Source organism: Anser cygnoides, chromosome 1 (assembly GCF_040182565.1).
Source record: "Anser cygnoides isolate HZ-2024a breed goose chromosome 1, Taihu_goose_T2T_genome, whole genome shotgun sequence".
In the NCBI taxonomy this organism is placed as follows: Eukaryota; Metazoa; Chordata; class Aves; order Anseriformes; family Anatidae; genus Anser; species Anser cygnoides.
In genome coordinates this window covers 153,211,108-153,234,429 of record NC_089873.1, presented here as the reverse complement: position 1 = coordinate 153,234,429, position 23,322 = coordinate 153,211,108, and the positions used below count along the sequence as shown (strand labels likewise).

General features: G+C 37.4%; 1 long non-coding RNA gene across 1 annotated transcript; it reads right to left on the bottom strand.

Annotated features, from left to right (window-relative positions):
- Window positions 1-8,621: 8,621 nt before the first annotated feature.
- LOC136788096 (uncharacterized) lies at window positions 8,622-22,720 on the bottom strand. The gene is made up of 4 exons (XR_010827100.1): window positions 22,114-22,720; window positions 10,467-10,509; window positions 9,317-9,401; window positions 8,622-9,225 (listed from the first exon to the last, which is right to left on the bottom strand). It is a non-coding gene; the product is annotated as an uncharacterized lncRNA (long non-coding RNA).
- Window positions 22,721-23,322: the final 602 nt, after the last annotated feature.

The window sequence follows — 23,322 nt, the reverse complement described above, 5'->3', positions numbered from 1 at the left end:
CACACAACAACAAAAACAAAACGAACAAACAAACAAAACCTCTTTCTTTATCTAGAATAAAAGCATTCTCCTTTTTCTTCCATTCTATTTCATTTTATACTACCATATCCTTTGGAAGAAATATTATAAACCATATTCTTACATGAGCTTTTTTTCCACCTGGAATCAAACCTATAAATTCCTTATAGAAGAATAACTTTCTTTTTTTTTTTTTCTTTTTTAAACACTTTATTGGGTAAGTTTTATCTTTCAGCTGACTGTGATACAGAGACTTCCTGACTAAAAATTTCATCTTTGTTTTTAATAACTTTTAATACACGTTTTGTTTATGAATTTGTCTAATTACCTTTTTAACACATCTCAAATGTTAATATGCATGACATTTTGTGCTGCAATTTTTGCAATTTAATTATATGGTAAATGAAAATATATTTTATTTTGTTTACTTTAAACTAGTACCTGATTATTTCATTTGATGACCCTTAATTCATATAATGTGAATTGTAGAAAAAAAATTATTTGTATTTTTTCTATCTCATTAATTATGATATAAACTTATTTCATATTTTGCACAAGTTGTCATATTTTTTAAGATCCTAGTTGATTGACTTTGTCCTTGACCTTGTCTGTGAAACCTTTCCTTATCTTTTTTCTTTTTCCTTATATCTTTCCCTATTATGTTCTGCCGATTATGATCAGAAAATAAGTAATGCTCAAGTTCAAAATATTAAGTTTCCATCTGAATGTCAGGTAACTTTACTTTGCAGGTGATGGAGCACTGGCACAGGTTGCCCAGAGAGGTTGTGGAGTCTCCTCCTTGGAGATCTTTAAAAGTCATGTGGACATGGGGTACATCCTGGGCAACCTGATCTATGTGGCCCTGCTTGAGAAGGGGGAACAAATGATGACTGCTACATTTTAATCTCCTTTCCTAATAATTCTTTTTTCATTTGGACTTTGCTCTTGTCTATGTACAGTTACATTTGTTTTACTCTGTGAACTATTACACATTTATCAACACTGAATTTCATTCTATCAGACAGTTTCTTAGTTTTGTGGAATTTTCATGCAGCTCTTTTGAGTCAGATTTAACTTTTCTGTAACTCTATGTAACATCAACATTTATTTATTTATTTATTATTTATTTCCCTCTACAAAGTTTTTTTTTTTTTTTTTTTTACCTCTACCTACAAATTTTTTTCACTCTGTTCGCTGGGTCAGCTGCAAACAAATTGAAGAATACAAGTCACTACACAAACCTCTGAAGGACATTTCCTTCTTCTGACAAGGTGCTAAACTTCAGAAGTACTTAAGTTGTCAATCACATAGAAATCAAATAGTAAATTACATAAATAATTGAAATTTTCACGGCTTCATAAAGTTGATTTGAAAATCTTGAGTATCACATAACATTGCTTCTTGCTACTCATTCTATCAGTTTGTTCTAACACTTGTTTTATGTGTGCTTCACTTGCAGTTTTCCAAACTCATTTCTTCACAAACATCCGGCACATGAACCTGCTAAGACTCTCTCTCTAATGAACATAAGTGCACAGAGCTGTTGCTTAAGACCCAGAATGGCTGACCAGCAGGAGAGAGCTTTTGTGAGATGTGAGCAAATGGAGGACTTTATATTTTGTTGTACTTCAAAAGAATCATATCCATTATTTTAATCTTTTCTTCAAGAGCAGTCATTTTTTGCTGTTCTTCCTGTTCTGATCATGGCGTGTTCATCCTTGATTTAAATATGGACACATGGATGGTAGGAACGGAACTGTAGCCACTTCTCTTGCCATTGGGAGTACATTCCTTTATTTTTAGAAATGAATGTGTGGTATTTTTAATTTCTTTTACCTCGGTGTTTAATAATTAATTTATCATCATCTGTTTGTTCTTTAACCTGCAAGACTCTACATCAACTTTAACTAGAAAACTCTAATTCAGAATTTAATTTATGTCAGTTTGGAACAAGAGTGCTTTGCACTAAAAATCACAGTCCTGAGGCCATTTCCCAAAAGAAAATACTCCCTATGTTGATCTTGGTTTTAACTGTATAGATCTCTCTTCTCTACAAGCAAAGAACACTAGCATATTTTCATACAGGCAACTAAATAGCTTTCAGCTGGTAATGATTTTCAGCCATTAGTGACCTGGACTGAATTTGAACTTGTGACCTCTATGTGTACTCTGTTTTCTTAATCATAACAGCAAAGCCCTGCAGAACAAGTCCTTCTCCCCCTCATTTTCCCTTTTTGTTTATTAATTATTATTATTAGTAGTAGAAGAACTTATTCTGTTATTCTGCTTCCCTCTAAGGAAAAAAACCTTAATAGACCTAAGTCAAAGTATTATATGAGATATCTATTTGAAATTATTTCTTATCATGTATGAGAATAGGCTACATGAAGAATCAAATAATAACAGACTCTATGGTGAATTTTAGCTGATTAATGACCGAGGGTTGGGCTGAATAATACTGAGCACTTATGTAGCACTTTACATGTTCAAAGTACTGCACAGACATTAGCTAAATAAAACAAATGTGGATCATTAAGGATGTTCATGTGAATTCTGATAAGACAAACAAGTATGCAAAAAAAAGCATGAAGATTACGTAAATGTTTCTCCTTTGGCAGAGGGAATTTTTGTTTGAAATGCAGTTCATCTTTTTCCAATATTTTGCATTAGATTTTTTTATTTATTTATTTTTTCCATTAGTAAACTGAGCAGACATCATTTAAGGTTTCTCTTCAGGGTGGGTGAACATATACTGTAGAAAAATAACTTCAGAATTTATGAAAAATATTCTGCATGACATTATTATTATGTGATTTGACACAGGAAACTTCAGATTTAGCATTTAGCAGCGTGTGGTAAAGAATTTTAATGTCCTTATTTTAAAGGTTAAATGTTCTTTCAAGCCCACTTGTTACTATTGCAAAACAGAAAAAAAATAGGGAACTTTCTCTAAAAAAGCTACTAGTTCATTCTATACATATTTTGATAGAAAATCTGTTGCTTTAATAATCCTATCCCTAAGGGAGCAGTCAAAAATGGATTTAAACAACAGTTCTTTAACAACATAGTGACTTTTCATTTCTAAATATTTATTTATTTATGTATTTTCAGTTGGAAGAGGCATTTGAGTAAGCCCCAGACAAATCTGCATATGTTAATAATACAACATTGGCCTAGGTATGCATGAGGACTGCTGAGGTATTTTTTACACCCAAACTATGTAATAAAGTCATACACTTTCCACACTCTCCAGCTCACCAAGCAGATGTAACTACATTAATCATACAATTTGAAGCAATGGAAAATATTTATGTCCACAGGGCATTAAGATTATCTTCAGAAATCAATAATCATATTCTTTTTTTGAAGCATTCCCATTCTCATGTGTAGGGCCACACACGGGCTCTCAGGAAGTCAACTTTAATTATGTTAGAGATAGTACATGCCAAGTGACACCCTGACCCCTGTCAGAAATCAATGATTTCTTGCTTTCTCATCCAGGTCCTTGCTTTCTTGTCCAGGTACCTTACTGGCAAGATCCTGAGGTCTTTACTTCCTGTTTTTATACTTTTTTCTGGAAGGTAAAAGCTGCCTGCATAAATAAAAAGAAAATGGTCTTTGTGTATTGTAGGGAATACATAGGAAAGGGAAACTCCACTTAACTTAACTTATGGACATTTTGGGGCAGATCTACATAAATACAGCTGAGTATTGACAGTCACAACTCACTCACTGCATGGAAGCCATGCAACAGGTTTTGCACAGCAGAGTTGGCTCAGAGTATAAGACGAAACTGAGAGCACAGTCTTCACTTGATCATATAGACATATGCCACTGAGACCTTAGCCAAACACTGTGGATACTGAAATACTCTGCAAAGATTGTCTTTAAAAACAAGCAAGCAACACATAAACACAGCATAACCAAAATGGATTCATAAAAGGAAGAACAGTCCAGCAAACTGTTTATTCTGGTGAGAAATTCTTACTCTTTTACCAACTTGGAAATGTCATTGAGAAGTGCTTGCCATTAACTGTCCACACAAATAGAATACAGTATACTGTTCACTACTGGAATCTAGTATACTGGATCTAAGGTTTATATCATATTTAAGCCTTCTTTTTTTTTTTTTTTTTTTTAATAGAGGGGTAGTAGAAGGGGCCATAGGAAAAATAATAGACTTCTCTTTCTTCTTTTTTTTTTTTTTAATATATATATTTTTTATTTATTATATATTTTAATGCTTTTCAGTGAATTCCTTCTTTTGGTGATAAGTTTGTTGAATTACTGAGTTTTGAGGTTTTGTTGATTTATTTTCCGTATGTTTCTCTCTTATGAGAATGTATGATAGTAGCACTAGTCTGTGACAACTCAAAATTTTCATTTTCTCTTAGAAATTTAGACTAGATTATCTTTTTAGCTTCCATACAAGATAGCTTGGGAAAACAGACACAAGTTCTCAAATGAGAGCTCAAGGGGAAGCTCATGGGATAGGATTGCACATAAGGATTAAGTGTGTCTTCATTTTCCACACAAATTCTATACTTTGCAGGTGGCAAATGATTTATAAATATTCTTTTTTATTTGAATTTCTAATCCGTAATCTATGAATTGAAGGACAATTCATCCCTTGGGAAGTTTAAAATTCACTTACATCAGTTGCAACCCCACTGGAATAAACCACATCTTAGCAGACAAGAAATAACTCAGTATGAAACAACAAATCAAATCAGGAGGTGATGCTGAAGAGGTCAAGAAAAACATAAAAGTAAAACATTTCAGCAGTAGAACAGGTAACAGGTGGACAAATATAGTTTCAAGAAAGCTGTCAAACAATGAAAAGTGCAACAAAAGTGGACACAATGCAAAGTAATTGCAAAATTCAGCTTCAGAACAAAAATTATTATGGAGGCTGTCAGAGACAGACCAAACAAGAACAGTATGACTAGGACTGCAAGGCCTTGTAGAGGCCTTATCATAGAATCATAGTATGGCTTGGGTTGGAAGGGACCTTAAAGTTTATCTAGTTCCAAAGCACCTGCTATGGGCAAGGATGTCACCCACCCTGGTTGCCCAGGGCCCCATCCAACCTGGATGTGAACACCTCCAGGGATCCATAACTTCACTGGGAAACCTGTTCCAGTGCCTTACCACCCTCTGAATGGAGAGTTTCCTCCTAATAGCTAATCTAAAACTCCCCTCTTTTAGTTTAAAACCATTACCCCTTGCTTTATCTTTATCTGCCTGGGTAAAAAGTCACTCTCCATCCTTTTTTATAACGGATTTATAAAGGCCTCCTTTAAGTACTGAAAGGCTGCAATGAGGTCTCCTTGGAGCCTTCTCCTGAATGAAAATCCCCAGGTCTCTCAGCCTTTCTTTGTAGGAGAGATGTTTCAGCCCTCTGATCATCCTTGTGGACCTCCTCTGGACCCACTCTAGCAGATCAACATCCTTTTTCTGGGGGCTCCAGACCTGGATGCAGTACTGCAGGTGGGGCCTCGCAAAGGCAGAGAGAGCAGAGGGGGCAGTCACCTCCCTTGACCTGCTGGCAACTCCTCTTTTGATGCAGCCCAGGATGCAGTTGGCCTTTTTGGGCTGCAAGAACACACTGCTGGCTCACGTTGAACTTTTCATCCACCAGAACCCCCAAGTCTCTCTCTGCAGGGCTGATCTCAATGAGTTCTTCTTCCAAGCTGTCCTCCTGTCTGGGATTGCCCCGACACAGGTGCAGCAACCCAGCACTTGGATTTGTTGAACCTCATTAAGTTCACATGAGCCTACTTCTCAAGCTTGTCCAGGACCCTTTGGATGGCATCCCTTCCTTCTGTTGTATCGAATGAACCACTGAGCTTGGTGACATGTGCAAACTTGCTGAGGGTGCACTCAATCGCATCATCTATGTTATTGATAAAGATATTAAACAGCAGTGGTCCCAAGACAGACCTCTAAGGGATAGCACGGCTGTTTTACCCAGCTAAGCAGACGAACTCTGTCACAAATGCTCACTCGCTTACCCCCCTCAAACAGAAAGGGGGAGAAAATACAATGAAAAGGGCTCAAAGGGTGAGATAATGGCAAGGAGATCACTCGACAATTATTGTCATGGGCAAAACAGACTTGTCATAGGGATATTAATATAATATATTGCCTATCACTAACAGACTAGAACAGTGCAAAATTAAAAGCAAACTAAAAACACCTTTCCACCCCATCCACCCTCTTTTACCTCCTACCCCAAGAGGTGCAGGGGAATGGGGAATGGGGACTGTGGCTTTGTCTCTGTGGCTCCTTCATGGTCACTCTCTGCCCCTGTTCCCCGTGGGGTCCCTCCCACAGGATGCTGCCCTTCCCAAACTGATCCTGTGGGGGTTTCCCACAGGCAGCAGCTCTTCAAGCACTGCTCCAATATGGCTCCGTACCACGGGGTCCATCCCCCAAGAACAAACTGCTCCAGCACGGGTCCCCCATGGGCAGCAGCTCCCCCCAGACCCCTGCTCCTGTGTGGGCTCCTCTCCACGGGCTGCAGCTCCGGCCCGGGGCCTGCTCCTGCAGGGGCTCTCCATGGGCCGCAGCCTCCTCCAGGCCACATCCACCTGCTCCACCGGGGGCTCCTCCATGGGCTGCAGCGTGGAGATCTGCTCCGTGTGGGACCCATGGGCTGCAGCCTGCTCCACCAGGGGCCTCTCCACAGGCCGCAGGGAAACTTCTGCTGCATGCCTGAAGCACCTCCTGCCCTCCTTCTGCACTGACCTTGGTGTCTGCAGGGCTTTTTCTTACTCCTCTCTCTCCCAGTTGCTGTTGCACAACAGATATATATATATATGTATATATATATATTTTTTTTTTCCCCTTTCTTAGATATGTTCTCACAGACATGCAAACAACACTGCTCATTGGTTTGGCTCTGGCCAGTGGCAGCTCCCTTTTGAAGCTGGCTGAAACTGGCTCTTATGGGGCAGCTTCTGTACTTTTCTTACAGAGGCCACCCTTGCAGCCCCCTAGTACCAAAACTTTGCCACATAATCTCAATACAACCACTTGTCACTGGCCTCTACCTGGATATACAGCTGTTCTCCCTTCTCGCTGGGTGTGCCATCCAACAATTCCTTATCCACTGAACGGTCCATGCATCAAAGTCATATCTCTACAATTCAGAGATCAGGATGGTATGTGGGATCATGTCAAAGGCCTTACAAAAGTCCAGGTAGATGACATTGATTGGTCTTTCCTTGTTGACTGATGCAGTCACTTCATCATAGAAGGCCACCAGATTGGTCTTTCCTTGTTGACTGATGCAGTTGCTCCATCATAGAAGGCCACCAGACTAATCAGGCATGGTTTATCCTTGGTGAAGCCGTGCTGACTCTCTTGGATCACATCCTTAACTTGCATGTGCTTTAACACTGCTTCCAAGAAGATCTGTTCCACAAATATGTTCTTTTGCATTCTTGATCTTATGCATGTTACCCCTTATTTGCATTTCTTATTTCATAGTAATTTGTCTGATTATTTGTCTGCCAAGATAATGTGCCTCATTATTCTTTCTGAATGTGTTCTGTGGTCAGGCATTTCAATAGATAAGTTAAGTAAGACTAGTTGGTTTTGAATCAGAACACCTCAGAAATCTTTTAGGATTTGCCCACCTAAAACTCCTGCATTCAGCTAGGTGTGGATTGGATGAGTTCTCAGTGGACATATGGGATTGCCCAGGATTGTGATTTAGGCCTCATGAATTTTGTGCTGTGTGAAGGGTTGTGAAACCAGCTGTTCCAACATTAATTGAAAGTTCATAACTGTTTTATATTCAATCCATGTTCAGGCTATGTTATTCTAGTAGTTAATTCCTATATAGTTTCCTGTATGTCCTTCTTTGGGAAAAAAAGCAGATCTGTTCTGGGTGAATGGAATGAAGATTAAAAACAAAACAAACAAAAATCAAACCCCCCCTGAAAGAAACAAAATAAACACCACCAAATCCAGGGTACAAAATTTAGAACACCTGCAATATGTATGTTCTTATGATGTATTACACAATTGTGGTTCTCCTGTCATTTAAATTAATTAACTTTTTAATTTTTGTAGTGCTGTATCTTTAGCTGACTGAGATCTAATCTCTGTGAGCTAGGTCTAGATATGATTGTTTTGTCTTAACTCCTGGAGTATGTGACCATAAGAGTTTAATAAATGTAATCCTCAAGAAGTATTATTATGTACGCCAGGAAATGGTTTGTCTCTTCAGAATTTCAGAATATGAGAGGCATGTCACTCTCATTATATACAATTCTTCTTGGATTAGCATACTTATTTATTTTTTTCCTGATACTCGCTTGCAAAGGGTTAAGATAAGAGTATATTTGATGAATGCTTAGTAAAGATTACTTTGCTCCTTTTAAATTAATGTAGAAATACTTTTTACAAACAGTCCTTAAGTTCCTGGAGTATAAGCATTTTACCAGGAAAAGAGAAGGAGGTAAAATGGCAATTCTACTTATGTGTTTCCCCATGGCTAGGTTCCCCCCCTGTACCCCCCTCCACCCCCACACGCCTCTCTCTCAGTTTCAGTTTGGGTTTCAGAGTGAGCATTGTCAAATAATTTCCTGTGAATTATATTGATTGACCTGTTATTGTCCTCTGGATGTAGTTACTCTCTACAGTCTAAGAATTATAAAGTACGTGAGTATTGTATGTCCATCTGGTCACTGATGTTACTGAGAGAAGCTATTTGCCAACACATGTTTAGGAATAAAGGTCATACCTCGTGTTTTATTCTACTTTATTTATTTCCATAAAGCCTTATGAAAATCCCAGGATAGATTAAATTAGTAAAGAGAAAGTTGGGATATACTCACAACTGAGATTACATATTAACAGAACTGATGAAACAGATTAAGGTTTCTATAAAATAAATCTTTCACTTCAGATAGAGCTGTTCAAACTTGCAGATTACTTAATACGTAAGGGATGTAATATGCAAGCTTTTTTTTTTTTTTTTAAATTAAATTATCATGAAAATGATACCTTTTGTAGCAATGATCTTTACCCTGAAGAAACAATCTGATATAAAACCATAAAAACTAATTCCAAATTACTGTTTTTTAGTCACAAGCCATATGAAAAAGCAGCCTGATTCAGTCAATCATCAGCCAATGATGCAGTGTTTTGTTAAATACCAGGACCTTCTATCTCTTTGAAAGATCTGATGATCTCCTGAAGAAAGAGAAACACATTTTCTTTATGATGGAAGAAATATTATCTTTGATACAAGGTGTTTCTTACACCTTGACCAAGATTTACCTACCCTCCAAAGCAAAACTCAGTGTATGTTCATGGAACCATCAGGAATGTCCCCTTCCTTTGTTGTTTCACACTGGGAGCCAGAGGAACTGCATGTAAGTGGCCCAAAATAACAATGTGATTAAGCAGCAACTCATCCACTGCAATTATCTTACATGGAAATGGATCACTGAAGATATAGCTAAGTAATTTATAGAAATCACAAATTAAAATGTCTGTATTATATTTCTTTGATTGTAGGTGGCAAATATTTCTCCTTTTGCAGTTCGAAATTACAATAGCGTTTATCCTGGTTACTTCAAATTTTTAATCTCTCAGTACACATAAAACTTTCACTAACTCAGCACAGTAGCTTTCTGATTGTGTCCTTGGTACACAGTTTTTGCCACAACTCTTTTTTTTTTTTTTCCCCCACACTGTTCTGCTCAATATGCATGGACATTAGATTTATTAGCAAAAGCCCAGCTAAGGGCTGAGGGTGTGTGAGTGTTCACAAACCTACACTCTTCAGTTTAAATGCTCCCCCCTCACCCTCCAACACAGAACAGTAGTATACTGGTACCGAGTTTTAAAAGGAATATTATTTTGGTTAGTTTCAAAATTGTGATTGTAGCAGAGGGAGAGCTAGCTCAGTCTGCCTTGCAGACATTTTAAGGCAACTGCTTGCATAACATTATTTGCATTATCAGGGATTACTTCATTTATTTTGGGTAATAAGAGATATAATATACATTCAGCACTATGGGAGTTATTTACAGATAATATTAGTACAGTGATGAAATTTTTGAAATGCATTGCAACATTCTTATTATTTAATATTTTAATTATACTTTCACAATAATTTCTATATCTTTACTGACTGCTAATTCAAGCAAAATTCCATTTGATACTCATTTAACTAGAACTTGTACTTAAAATTGTGCCTTTCATTAAAATCACCACTTGAGCCTTACAATATCACATTGGGATGCGGGCTATTAAGTTTACACAATCCTGTTTGTTTGTTTGTTTGTTTTGTTCTTCCAGTGTGACTACCTATCTAAGTTAATGTATCAGCTTAGAGAATAAAGCCTTAATAAATAACCTCAGGATGTGGTACAATAAAAGAACAAGTCAAGAGACCACTTTTTATTTAAATATTTTGAACAATTTACCTGGTGGGTTACACAGGTCCTAAAACTGTCTCAGCTTCCTTGCCTATTGGAGAATAGGTAGAGAATCAATATGGTGGTCTGGCCTGTAATTTTCATACCATTAGTACAAAAATTTATCATAGGCTGAAACACATGGGTTGGCAAATCTTCACTTTTTTAGTGTCAGATTTGGAAACCAGAAGATTTTGGAGTCTACACATTAAATTCTAAAAGAAAATTATAATTGCAATACTTTATATATCTTTGTTTACAACTCATAGCTATCTCGTATATTTGCTGTCTCTGTGGCAGAACTGATTTCCACGCAAAGTGACAATATATAACACTTTAAACATCCCTGTGAGATAAAAGGAAGTTTATGCAAATTTTAAATCTGGAAGGAATATTCAGTATTTTTGCATTGTATCACTCTCAGAAGATTGATATAGTTTTTTTTTTTTTTTTCTCATGGCTCAACCACTTTACGAGATTTTTATTTACCTCAGGAACTGGAGAGTCTGTAAAACAAGCTCTATGTATTTTTATATAGTAATGAAAATATTTTACCTTTGGGAGATTCTGCTTTTATAAAGGAGCGGACTGGAAAAAAAATGCTTATCTTTATAATGTAGAAAAACTACTGTACAACAGTTAATATAATTTATTTCTTTTATTATTCTAAACCCTGAGCCTGGTATAATTATCAAGACTTAAGAAAATGCAATAGGAAACATTGGTTACTAACTCTCATAAACAAAATCTAGAGAAAAAAAAAAATATATATATATACTTGTCTTGAAACTGGCATCATCTGAAGTACTGACCCCTTATACAAATTAAGCAAATTCATTTAAGATCTGTGAATCACAAAACAATGGATGGGACTGATCATTACAATCCAAGAAGCTGTACAAATGCTTGAACTAGCTATTAAATACTCTCTCCCAAAATCGAGAATTTCATATGAAATTCTTTCCTATCTCCATATTCATCACTGTAAAGAACATGAATATCAGGCAAGATATTACAGGTATAAACACAAGCAAAATATCGTTAAACTCCGTGTATTTAATAGCAGAAGAGAAGAGAAATATGCAGCAAGCTTTGAATTTAACATACACAGATAAAAGTCTTTGGCTCTGATCCTGAAACTGTGTTGGGCAAAGAGACCTTTGTTTACGTGAACATCTTTAAAAATTGCTGACATCTCTAGTGATCTATCCATAGACCAGTTAGCATGCATTAAGTAAAAACATGCAACTGAATTTCATGAAAATGATTTTTTTCATTTTAAAATCTCTCCCTCTCTCTCCACTCCCATCAGCTTGCTGAACTTGTCAACTTTGTGACCTGAAAAAAATACAAACTACAATATAATAACACTTCTAAGTTATGCACTTATTGTCAATGAATAAATCTACCAATCAGTAAGAGCCATGAGAACATTAGGGGGAAAAAACAGGCTTCCCTATAGATTGAAGAAATGTATGTAGCTGTTTTAAGCAATTTGAATTATCCAATAGCTGAAGATGACAGTGTATTTTTATTTAATATATATATATTTATAGTAGATATGTATTAGTAGATATATATTTTATAGATATATTTAATAGTATTTTTATTTAATAGATATGACAATTTGGCAACAAAGCCTACCTCTTCTCTATGTTCTATTATGTTAGCTTGAAAGTCTCTTTGCTCACATTCATTAACTTTAAAACTTCTTAGTTTTAACAATGCCCATTTAGTGAATATGATTTGTCATTTTCAAAGACAGTTTCCTTTTAGTGGCAATAACACTGATTGTTTCCAATGATTGATATGTTAAAGTGAAGAAAAACATTTCTAATAAAGCTTCTTAAAATTGCTTGTGGCTTTGTTTCTACCAGTAACAATTGCTCTAAGGACGTTGCTTGTTCTGGATGAGTTTGTGCACATTAGAAGAATCCTTTACTCCCATGTTATCTCCCAAGGTTTAAACATCTATTTCCAGAGAGAAATATGAAACAGGAAATTCTAGAGAAAGTCCATTATTTTCAAGCCTTGTAAGGAAGAGTAAAAAGTGAGACTTAAAAAGAAGAAGGAAATGAAAATGTCATCAAAAGAAAGCAGACATTTACATTTCACTTTCCTACCTCTTATCTATAACAGTCAGTTGGTAAATGCTGTTGAAAGAGCTTGATCTTGTTCTTTATCAAGGTTCTTGATACAGTACTTTTAGAAAGAGAAATGTAGATAAATGACAGCATGAAAACAGATTACATTTTAATAACATCCATATTTTTGTGATACTTTTGTATGTGTCATAGACTTTAGAAAAATAAACAAATAAACAAACATGAGGAAGTGTCCGCAAACTGAAATGAAATGTGAAGATTCTGAATCTTTGTCACACTTGATGGTGGCAAAATAAATTCTCATGCTCTGGAAGAGCAAATTTCATACTTTCCAGTGCAATTTAAACAGAATGAAAGTGTCAGAAGTTCCTAGGCATAATACAGAATTAGGGAAAGAAAACAAAACAATAAAAACAGATGAGGAATTTGATTCAGTTCAATAAAGGAAGCTTGGAAACATAGTCTTTGATGTCCATGATCACACTTATAAACACATTCATCTCAAATCCATACACCAAAGAATCTTTTATACAGAGTGTATAGAAAACGCAGCGGTGAATGTAATTGCCTATCAAGTAATCAAAGTTTAGAGGATTTTACTGATTTTATGGAACAATTGCTGGTTCTAGGAGAAAGAATCTGCACTAACGTAAAAGAAACTCCAGTTTTCAAGATGATGCATGGAAATTTAGTGTTTTGTTCTTGTTGATTTTTTTTTCCTCTTTTTGTAGGAGGTACTTGGGCTTCATTTCTGTATTTGGATTCTTGAGCTCATCCTTTCTATCACCACGGAGGCCTGCAACCTTTATTAGGATTCCACACAAAAAGTAGAAGGCCTGACTATAGAAAGCTAGTAGTACGAAAAATGCTTAGTTTATGACTGGGCAATAATACATGTTCTGTTCCTCAATAATACACTTCTTCAAGAGAAAAAACATTATTTCCTTCCATCTTGGAGGGAATTTTAGGGTACAGAATCAGAATCACAGTGGAAGATCAAAGTGAGGTTATTATGCAGGCTGGAATTAAAATGTCTCTTCTATTATTCCACTATTTCCCAGAGTTCATTCAAGAAAAAAAAAAAAAAAAAGGATGGGAGGGAAAGAACATCAATACAAGGGTAAGAATATAATTGGACAACTGAGTAATCAAGCTTACTTTAACTTGGAGGGCCTGTACTGAAATACTTATTGCAGTACAGCATATAAGTAACATGTTTTATCATCAGTCTCCCTGAATTATTTGTATACAAAAAGTGGTTTACTCTAGGATGTAATAGAAAAACTAGTAAAGCAAACAAAGAAGGAGGGGGGAAACAAAGAAAATACAAGGTCATGGAAGATTTACTTAGCTTGTATGAGATCAATATCATTTTTGTAACTCATTATCCTGAGCCCAAAAGATGGTACAAAAATCAACAATGTATTGAAGTAACTACATCTTCCTCAGCAAGATTTATGAGACAAAGGAGAAAGAAAAGAAGCTAGCTCCCACATTGCCAAAGATATCAAATCTTCATTAATATTGTGAAAACAACATCATTTATATTTATTTTCAGTGAGTTGGAAAAATTCAATAAATGAATACAACAAACAATACAGTATGTTTTGCGGTGACACCATGTAAAGTAAATCATTTTTAAATGATTTTTTTCCCATATATAATTAATGCAGCCCAGTTTAGGTACTGTGGTAGGACAGCATTCTAAACTGCCTTCCTTCTTGCTACATTTGGAGCCAATCTTTTTCCTTTTATTTCAAAATGAGCTGCATCCACAAGGCCTATTCTTGTTCTCTCTGTGTATACTGAAGCACCACTCCATAAAATAATGATGTAGTGTCAAGAAACTGAAAACAAATCAGGGGACTGGATGCTATAGGCCACATGCAATATGGTTGTGTGTATATATATATATTTGTGCAGTAAGGATAAAATAAAAAGTGGATTTAAGATAATTAAGATACAACAATTAGAAACATCACAAGAAAGTCATTTTGGAGAAATCCTACTTGATGTATTTCGCAAAAGGATTATTGCTGTCTCTAAGGAATATCTGTGCATTTGAAGAGTCATGCTGTACGCATTTCATTTAAGTAACTTAGTTTTCCCAATCCAGATACATTCAGAATTTGCATAAAATATTGTTCCTATATGAAATGTCACTCCTCAAAAAGTCACTCCAGTAGAAGACCAGGATGTCAGCAGAACACTTGCTGTAGTTCTCTCTATCATATCAAAATTATCTATGTTTGTCTTGCCATTCAGTCATTTTGCTAGTAGAAAGGAGAGCTGAACAGAACATCAGATGAATTACCAAACCTACATTTTAGAGGAAGTGAAGCAGTTTCCAAGATCAAGGTCTCATCTGTCACCTATACAAGCCCATTTCTACTAAGTGGAAACTACAAGCTCAGACAGCTCAGTTTTTTCTTGGCTGCTATAGTATACTTTCCTCAGTCTCTAAAATACTGCAATCTACAGTAATGCTCTATAAACTGACTGAGGTGATTTTCACTTTTTCTATAAACAATAGCTATATGTATGATGTAGAGGAAATGCAAAAGTATTATTTTAACAGTATCACAAATAGAAAGTATCTGCATCTTTGTGGCCTGCATTGGCTTTGAATGTATGCATTCAGTGACTGGGTTCAGCTTTATGATTTTATGTATAGTTCTCCAAGGAAGCTGTAGCTAAAGATTTTTTTCATTTGTGCACACACCAAAAAAAAAACACCCTCAATGGATCTTTTTGAAATGTTCAGTATAATCCTGCAAAGTTGGAAGGTTTCAAAAAGTCATTGCCAAACAATATATATTTATATGTATATATGTTGACAATACTTCATTAAATGTGTCACTCTAAGTTCAGCTTGAATGTTTTATGTTAGTGTTCAAGATCAACCAGTTTTATATATTTTTTCAATTAAGTGCTTGTGTATCACAGTAATACCTGAGGAAGTAGCAGTTAGTTCACTGGTTGATTGCCACAACAGCCTTTCCTAGTTTATTTTATAGGCATACCAGAATTCTGCATAACTAATGATGAGACACCTTAGGATTTTGATATGTGACAGAGCAGGTTTTTAGATTGCTGAGTCTAGTCTAAAAACATGTTTTTATCAACAGCATTGCCTTTGACATTACTACTTTTTAAATTCATCTTTTTAGGATTTTGGCTATCTAATGTTGTTTGGCATCTCCTGAAATCTAAGCATGCCAAGAAATCTCATTTTTGGTGTAGGTTGAAAATTGTGATATATAATTTACCCAGATGAGATGTACCTTAAGTGGAAGTGAAGGAAAAGGAGAAAATGTTTCAGTGGCTTTCTCAAATAACAAATTAGTAAGTACACATCCATTAGTGTACACATGGGTCTACCCAGTCCTTTTTCTCTTGGGTGTTCTCTCTCGCAGTAAATTGAAACCTGCTTGTTTTTTGACCTAACACATCTTGTATATAAAGTTCTTTTGGCTGAAGGTCAGAAAAAAGTACAATTTTCCTAGCCTTTCTGCAGACACTTTCTAGCCTTTCTGAAGACGTTTTCTGAAGTGTCTTCAGAAAGAGCAAAGGGATTAGCAGATACAAACAGGTTTGATCTCAGTAATAGTTATAATACTTGTTGCTGAAGTAGTAAATATAGGCCAACAGAGAAGAGACTTAAAAACCCCTATGCAAGCAAATGTTTGGAGACACTTGAATGCCATTTAGCTATTATAATGACAAGACAAAAGTAATTCTTATCACTTTGCAGACAGATGATAGGGAAACAAAAAAGCAAATATTAAAGATGCCTTGATTGTAACATAACAGAGTTCACCTGAGTGTCACATGCTAATTCCTGAATTTCAGGTTAAATACCTGTTCAAAAAAAACCCACAAGAAATCAGCTGAATGGTTTTGTATTGGATCAGAGCAAATTTCCAAATTTCTTAATATCATGGAAGTACGGATCACAAATCGTGAGCGGAAACCAAGAATATTTAGAAGTTCTTATAAGCTTTAGTACAGTGAAGCCTACAAATTTTGAATTTTCATACTTCGTTATCATAAGATTTTGCCCTAGCGTCTTTTTAAATTTATCTATATTCCATTTTGACAGTTCCATTTCCTTCCTAATGATCATAAAATCTTTCCACTAAACTTCTGGGAGTTACTATCTACTAAGAAAAAAAATGATACTGTTATCAGTATTTAATCCAATATATCTTTGAGCAGAACTGATCTTCCAGTGTTAAGTGTTCCTTATATTTTTAAAAGCTCATACATTTAAAGTGGCATTTCAAATTAACTTGTAGTTATTTTTGAAAGTACACACACAAAGTATAAAATAACAAATGCATTTCACTTCTGTAGCTAGAAGCAAACAAATCCTAATAGTAGTCTTCTGAAAAGAACAATTTCTATTTTGGATATACTAAGAGTAGATATATTTTTTGTTATTAGTTAATTAGTAGGATAATGTTAGCATCAATTTTAAACACCAGTGTATCAGCTGAAGTGAAAAACAATGCTAGAAAAATAAATGTCAGGAAAAAACTTCAAGATTTTAGCAAGGTTTATAAAAATATAGGAAAAATTAATATGTCTGATTACTTTCTATTATTAAAGCTCTCCGTCTGGATTCTCTGTGGGATTCTGCAGCAGTTGTTATGAGTTTAAACATCAGAATTTTATTCATGGTGGAAATAAGATGAATCATTAGTACTTTCCTGTATGACAAGCAAAGTATGTGGAGTTTAGACTGGGCTACATGCAGGAAGTTAACCAAGATTATGTTAAATTATTCTGATTTGGTCAGAAGGAGAAGACTTGCATTAAGTTCATTCACTTCCGTTACAGTAGTTTGATTTTATTTATTTATTTATTTATTTTTTATTGGACGTACCCATAGCAAGCAGAAAAATGGTTATTCTTTGATGTACCAAAATTTATTATTTTATTGAGAGTTTCATTTTGCATTTCTTACTTAGCAGACTTCTAACATTTCTTTTAGAAATCAGTTTGCCTAAGTAATCAAATTGAAACAATAAAGCTATTTGAAAAGGTAATGCAATTTTAATGTCTTGAAGACGATACTATAGTATTTTACAAGAAGATATTAACTGAAAGTATGTGTATTTCATAAATTATCGTTGAGATGGATGTATAAAGTACTTCCAACATGTAAAGTACAATCATATATTCAGTAAATCTGGCCAAACTGTTACCAAAGCTCACATTTCTCACATTGTAGCTCTTTTCCAGTTAATTAATCATTCACAATCTGATTGCTATTTTCAGGAATAAGTCTTTTATTTTTGTGTATTCCCAGAATAGCTTCAACAAGCCATATGGGTGTATGGTAATGTTTTGACTTTTATTGAAGGAGTGTAATATACATAGTTCAGAATGACGTGTTCTTTTGTTTGGACATGTTTTGTAATTCTGTTGGGCTGTGTCCTTTAGGCTATAAAATACGTTTAACACCATGGACAATTAAAGAATATTTAAAACCTGAAGTTATATTGCATAAATATGCTTGAGCACTACTGTTCTCTTAGATCTCAGACAAATTTTACAAGATCTTGGGCATCTGACTATGATTTCTTAATGTGCAATGTTTCCATCCAGTACAGGAAATCACCACTAAGAATTCTAGGTTTAAAAGCTTTCAAACTATGGCTTATGAGAACAGAGGGCAGAAAAGATTACAGTCACTACTGGCTGCATGATGAAAACTATTTCATATATTTATTTATTTATGAGTTTTCCTAAAAGCCTTTAAATTATGATCTTCTATAAGTTTTGAGGAATGGTAAGAATGCAAACAATTATGTATGCATGTATTTGTTTCAGTATTGAAGGACAGAGAAACTTTTTTGTGCTTGATGTGCTACACTGCATTACTGCATTTGGAAATGTAGTACTGGATTGAGAATCTCATGACCTCAAGGTTTAATTGAAGTCTCCCGAACTCAGCTCAAATGGCAAGTTGGCCAGTTTGCAGAGAGAAAGGAAAAAAATCAATAATAATAATAAGAAAATGTACTTCACTTTATTCTGGAAAGTGCATTCTGGAACTTTTTCCAAATAAAGTTTATAAAAAATTAATGGTAGATAACATTTTCAAGGAAAGAAGCCCAAGGTTTCATCTATTATACTGTGTTCTAAGTGTGTTACTTTGCAGTGATCAGACTGTGTTTTTCATTAGGCTATATAAACTTTTAATTAGTCAAGAAAAGAATTCAGATTAGAATAATAATAATAATGATGAAAAAGCAGATAAGAAAGGAAATGCTTGGTGTACTGCTTGGTTTATTTTGGGAAGCTTGTCCAGTTCAGGATGGGTTCTGTGATGAAGATAAGCAAGAGTGAGCAAATAGTAGTTTGAAATAGTTTTTTGGTCTGAACAGAAAGTTAAATACTATACACGTGGTTTCAATCATATTTAATTAACATTATTTTATCTTTAAAAGTCATGTTTTTGAAAACAACTTATTTAATATCACAGGATGTCATTTTATTCATTTACTTATTTGTTTTTGTGGGATGCTTTCAATATGAAGAAGTGTGATAAAATGGAGCTGGAAGTTCAAAAAATACTTAATGTAGTTACAAGATTCTGCTGACATCATGAACAAGTAAAGTGGACTAAGATCAGTGTAGGAGCAGCAATTGAACTTTCAGGTTTGAATCTGAATTACAGCAATCCCAAATGTTTAATTATGATGCATAAATAATAATAAAAAAAAATCCTGTTTTTTCATATTGATTTCTTCAAGAAAAAAAGAAAATAGAGATGTGGGACAAAACCAGAAGACAGATAATTTGAAGAGAAACTAAACTTAATAAAATAACTTTGGGAAAAAAGCAAAATGAGCAACACAAAAATCACTTGAGAAGACACATTTTTCCCTGAATTGTCATCTTCCAGCAGCTTAGGTGATGCAGGATTATTACTATATATTTAATCCTTTTCATATGCATGATATAGGCATCTAAGGAGATGAAAGCAGAATAACAAATGTTTTGCAATTTCATTAAGTGAAATGTTTTGTGAAATTCTGTTGATGCTTTCTGACTTAATAGACATTATTCTATGCCATGATTTGGATGTCAGTTCATATGCATATGGACCATATATGAAACAAAGAGAGGCGTGGTGTTGACAGCTCAGAAGTCATTCTAGCTTGAAAACTTCAATCTTGTATGGCTTTAGAACAATTCCAGTGTAGTGGTGTCATAACCTTCCTGAAAAGAAGGGTTCTGATGAACCCAGAATTACTTCAGTAGTAAGAATATTGCTATTCTACTCTGGCTATTAAATTGGACATCTGAAGTCTCAATTTATTTTTCAGTTATGAGACATCAGCTGAAAGAGAAGCATTAACTGCTATACCTCCATCATACCCTTTCCAAACATTTTTCTTTGTCATTTGAGACAGATGCACTCCTTATGATTTACCTCTGGTATTTTCCCAGATTGTGGGAAGCTTGCAAATCTCTTTACAAGTTGGAATCAATGATCCTTGTGGATCCCTTCCAACTCAGGATGTTCTATGATTTCCCTCCCTCCATTTTTTACAAATGTTTTCTGAGAGCTGAAGAGCTTTCAATGGAAAATTAATACTAAGTAAGGAAAAAAAAAAAAAAAAAAAGGAGGCTATTTTTGTAATGTGTGTAATCTTTAGTTACATTTTTGAAGGTAGTTTGGCAGAAGGACAAGTAATGTAATTGTATGCACCTGCACCGATTAAATTTCTTGCACTGAGTGAAGGGATACAAGATGAGACACTTAAGTCTATTTGGAGTTTGACTGAAAACAGATTATAACATACCACTTATGCAAGTTAAACTGCTGCCCGTTCTTATAACAGGCATAACTTTGGCATAATTTATTCCTGGTCTATATAAATAAATAGGGCTTCAGTGGGGGTAGGTTGACACCTCTTACCTGTCTCCCTCAGAGACTCCCATGAGCCCCTCAGGCTGCTGATTTCTTGCTGCAGCCCAGCCATCTGCTCAAGCAGTTCCTTGAGCAGGGCAGACCTGCACCCATAACAGCCCTCTCTTCCCTCAGGACCCAGGGGGGCCTCCAGATTCTGGAGCACCCCACAGTCTTCAGTCTGGACTGCCACTTCACCACTCAGGGGATCCACCTGGGTGCCCACATGAGCCCAAAGAGGCCGTGTCCCCTCAGTTTGGGTCGCTGCCTCAGCCCGGTGCCCACCATGGTGAATTGTAAGTTGTAAGAGGCAGAGTTCCCAAAGGAGAGGAGAGGAAGAGAAAGGGAGGTGGGAAAGGGAAGAGAAGATCCTCCCTGCGCTCCTCCCTGCCCTACTTGAACTGCCGACGCTAACTGCCAAGCCAGTCCTGTTTGTGTGTCCAGTTCCCAGTACTCCTGGGCCATGGCGCGCCCTAGGGCCTGCTTTTATACAGTCAGGGGATTGACCGTCTCGGCGAGTGGCTGCAAAATGTCGGCGACACCCGATTTGAAGAAGTTGTTGAGTATCTCAGCCTTCTTCTCCATGTCTGTCATTACCAATTACTCAGATATAGAAACTCACTCCTAATATATTAGGCAGCTATAACTGCTTACACACTACTATTTTCACCCCTCAGTCTATTTTCACAAATGTTAAAGGTGCATGGTGGCCCTCAGGGACTCCTCCTGTCACCCCAGTGCAGCAGCCCGAAGGGAGCTGGGTCCTCTCTTGTGCTCTTCCTCGAGGCTCTGTGCAGAAGAGATGCCACCTCTTGCACAAGGGCTGGGGAATGGGAAAGAAGCATTCACACAGCCCCCAAGAATTGGCAGCAGAGTTCTTTTTGGCTGGGACATCTTGCAGGTGAGCCTGAGGGATGTCTATGGTGTTTGGTGGCTCCAAGCTAATGCTTGGGGTAGAGGCTAAGCCATGGGTAGGGAGCTGGCCGGGCACTCCTGCGACATTGTTGCTGCGCTTTGATGGCAGGGAGCAAAGGCATGCCAGGGTAGTTCCAGGTCTGCTCTGGCTGAGGTGGATCTACTTCCATCAGTTCCTCCACATCTTCTGGTGGATCCACCTCCATGGGCTCCACATTGTTTGGCAGAAGGATAAGCCAGTCCTTGCGTGGGACTGGCCAAACGGGATGCCTTTGAAAGTTTTCAGGCCAGGGTGCCGAACCAGGATGTCATACACTTCCTTGCCTAGGTCCCATGCCACTGTCTGGTTGATTTCCATGCACGAGTCCAACGCTGCTGTCTGGTTTACGGCCATACCTGGGTCCCACGCTGTGTTCCAGACTACATTCCTCTGCTCCACGCGGCTGTCTGGCTGACGCTCCTGCCTTTGCCCCACACCACCATTGTGCCAATGGGAAGGCCCAGGCCCCCAGCGCTGTATGGTTGAGGGGACAGCCTGTGCCCTACACCATTGCAGTGCCAGTGGTAACGCCAGGGCCTCGTGTCTTTGCCACACTCATACGTGTCCGTGGGCTGCACGCCAGAGGTCCGTTGAGCACTAGTGTCTGTTCTCATGCCACAGGTGCTATCCCTCTGCCCATGCCACTTCCCCTTCCTGTCAGGTGCCTACCTTCTCACTGCTTCCTGGGACTGCATCTCTGTCATCCCACACCGAGGAGGGCTGCTGCTCGCCTTCCTGCTTCTGGTTTTCTTGCTGCCACACAAACTGTCTGTCAGAGGACCTAGAAGCTCAGGCAGTGGTGGGCCAGCTGCAGGGGTCCTATTTTATAGGGCCCGGAGCAAAGGTGGGGCAGTGGTGGCCACTGTGACCTCAGCAAGCCTCTGTGACGCCCAATGTGAGTGGCCTGCGTGTGGCCAAAGGCAGCTGTGTTGGGAGTGGCCAGAGGAGGGCCAGTGGCACCCCCTCACCAACAAGCCCCTCGCCCTCCTCGTGCGGGGCCCTATTTTTCTTTTTTTAATTCGGCGCTTGTCCTCGTGGGGGACTTCAACTTCCCGGACATATCCTGGAAACACAACACGGCACAGAGAAAGCAGTCTAGGAGGTTTCTGGAGAGCGTGGGAGATAGCTTCCTGACGCAGCTGGTCAGTGAACCTACCAGGGGTGGTGCCCCGCTAGACCTTCTCTTCACAAACAGAGAAGGACTGGTGGGAGATGTGGTGGTCGGAAACTGTCTTGGGCAGAGTGACCATGAAATGGTAGAGTTCTCTATTCTTGGCGAGGCCAGGAAGGCGACCAGTAAAACTGCTGTATTGGACTTCCGGAGGGCTGACTTTGAGCTGCTCAGGACGCTGGTTGGCCGAGTCCCTTGGGAGGCGGTTCTGAAGGGCAGAGGAGTCCAGGAAGGCTGGGCGCTCCTCAAGAAGGAAATCGTGATGGCACAGGAGCGGTCCGTCCCCACGTGTCCAAAGACGAGCCGGCGTGGAAGAAGACTGGCCTGGCTCAACAGAGAGTTGCGGCTTGTGCTTAGCAGAAAAAAGAGGGTTTATAATCTTTGGAAAAAAGGGCGGGCCACTGAGGAGGACTACAAGGATGTAGCGAGGCTGTGCAGGGAGAAAATTAGAAAGGCCAAAGCTCATCTGGAGCTCAACCTGGCTACTGCCGTTAAAGACAACAAAAAGTCCTTTTACAAATATATCAACGCGAAATGGAGGACTAAGGAGAATCTCCATCCTTTACTGGATGCGAGGGGAAACCTAGTTACTAAGGATGAGGAAAAGGCTGAGGTGCTTAATGCCGCCTTTGCCTCAGTCTTTAGCGGCAATACCAGTTGTTCTCTGGATACCCAGTGCCTTGAGCTGGTGGAAGGGGATGGGGAGC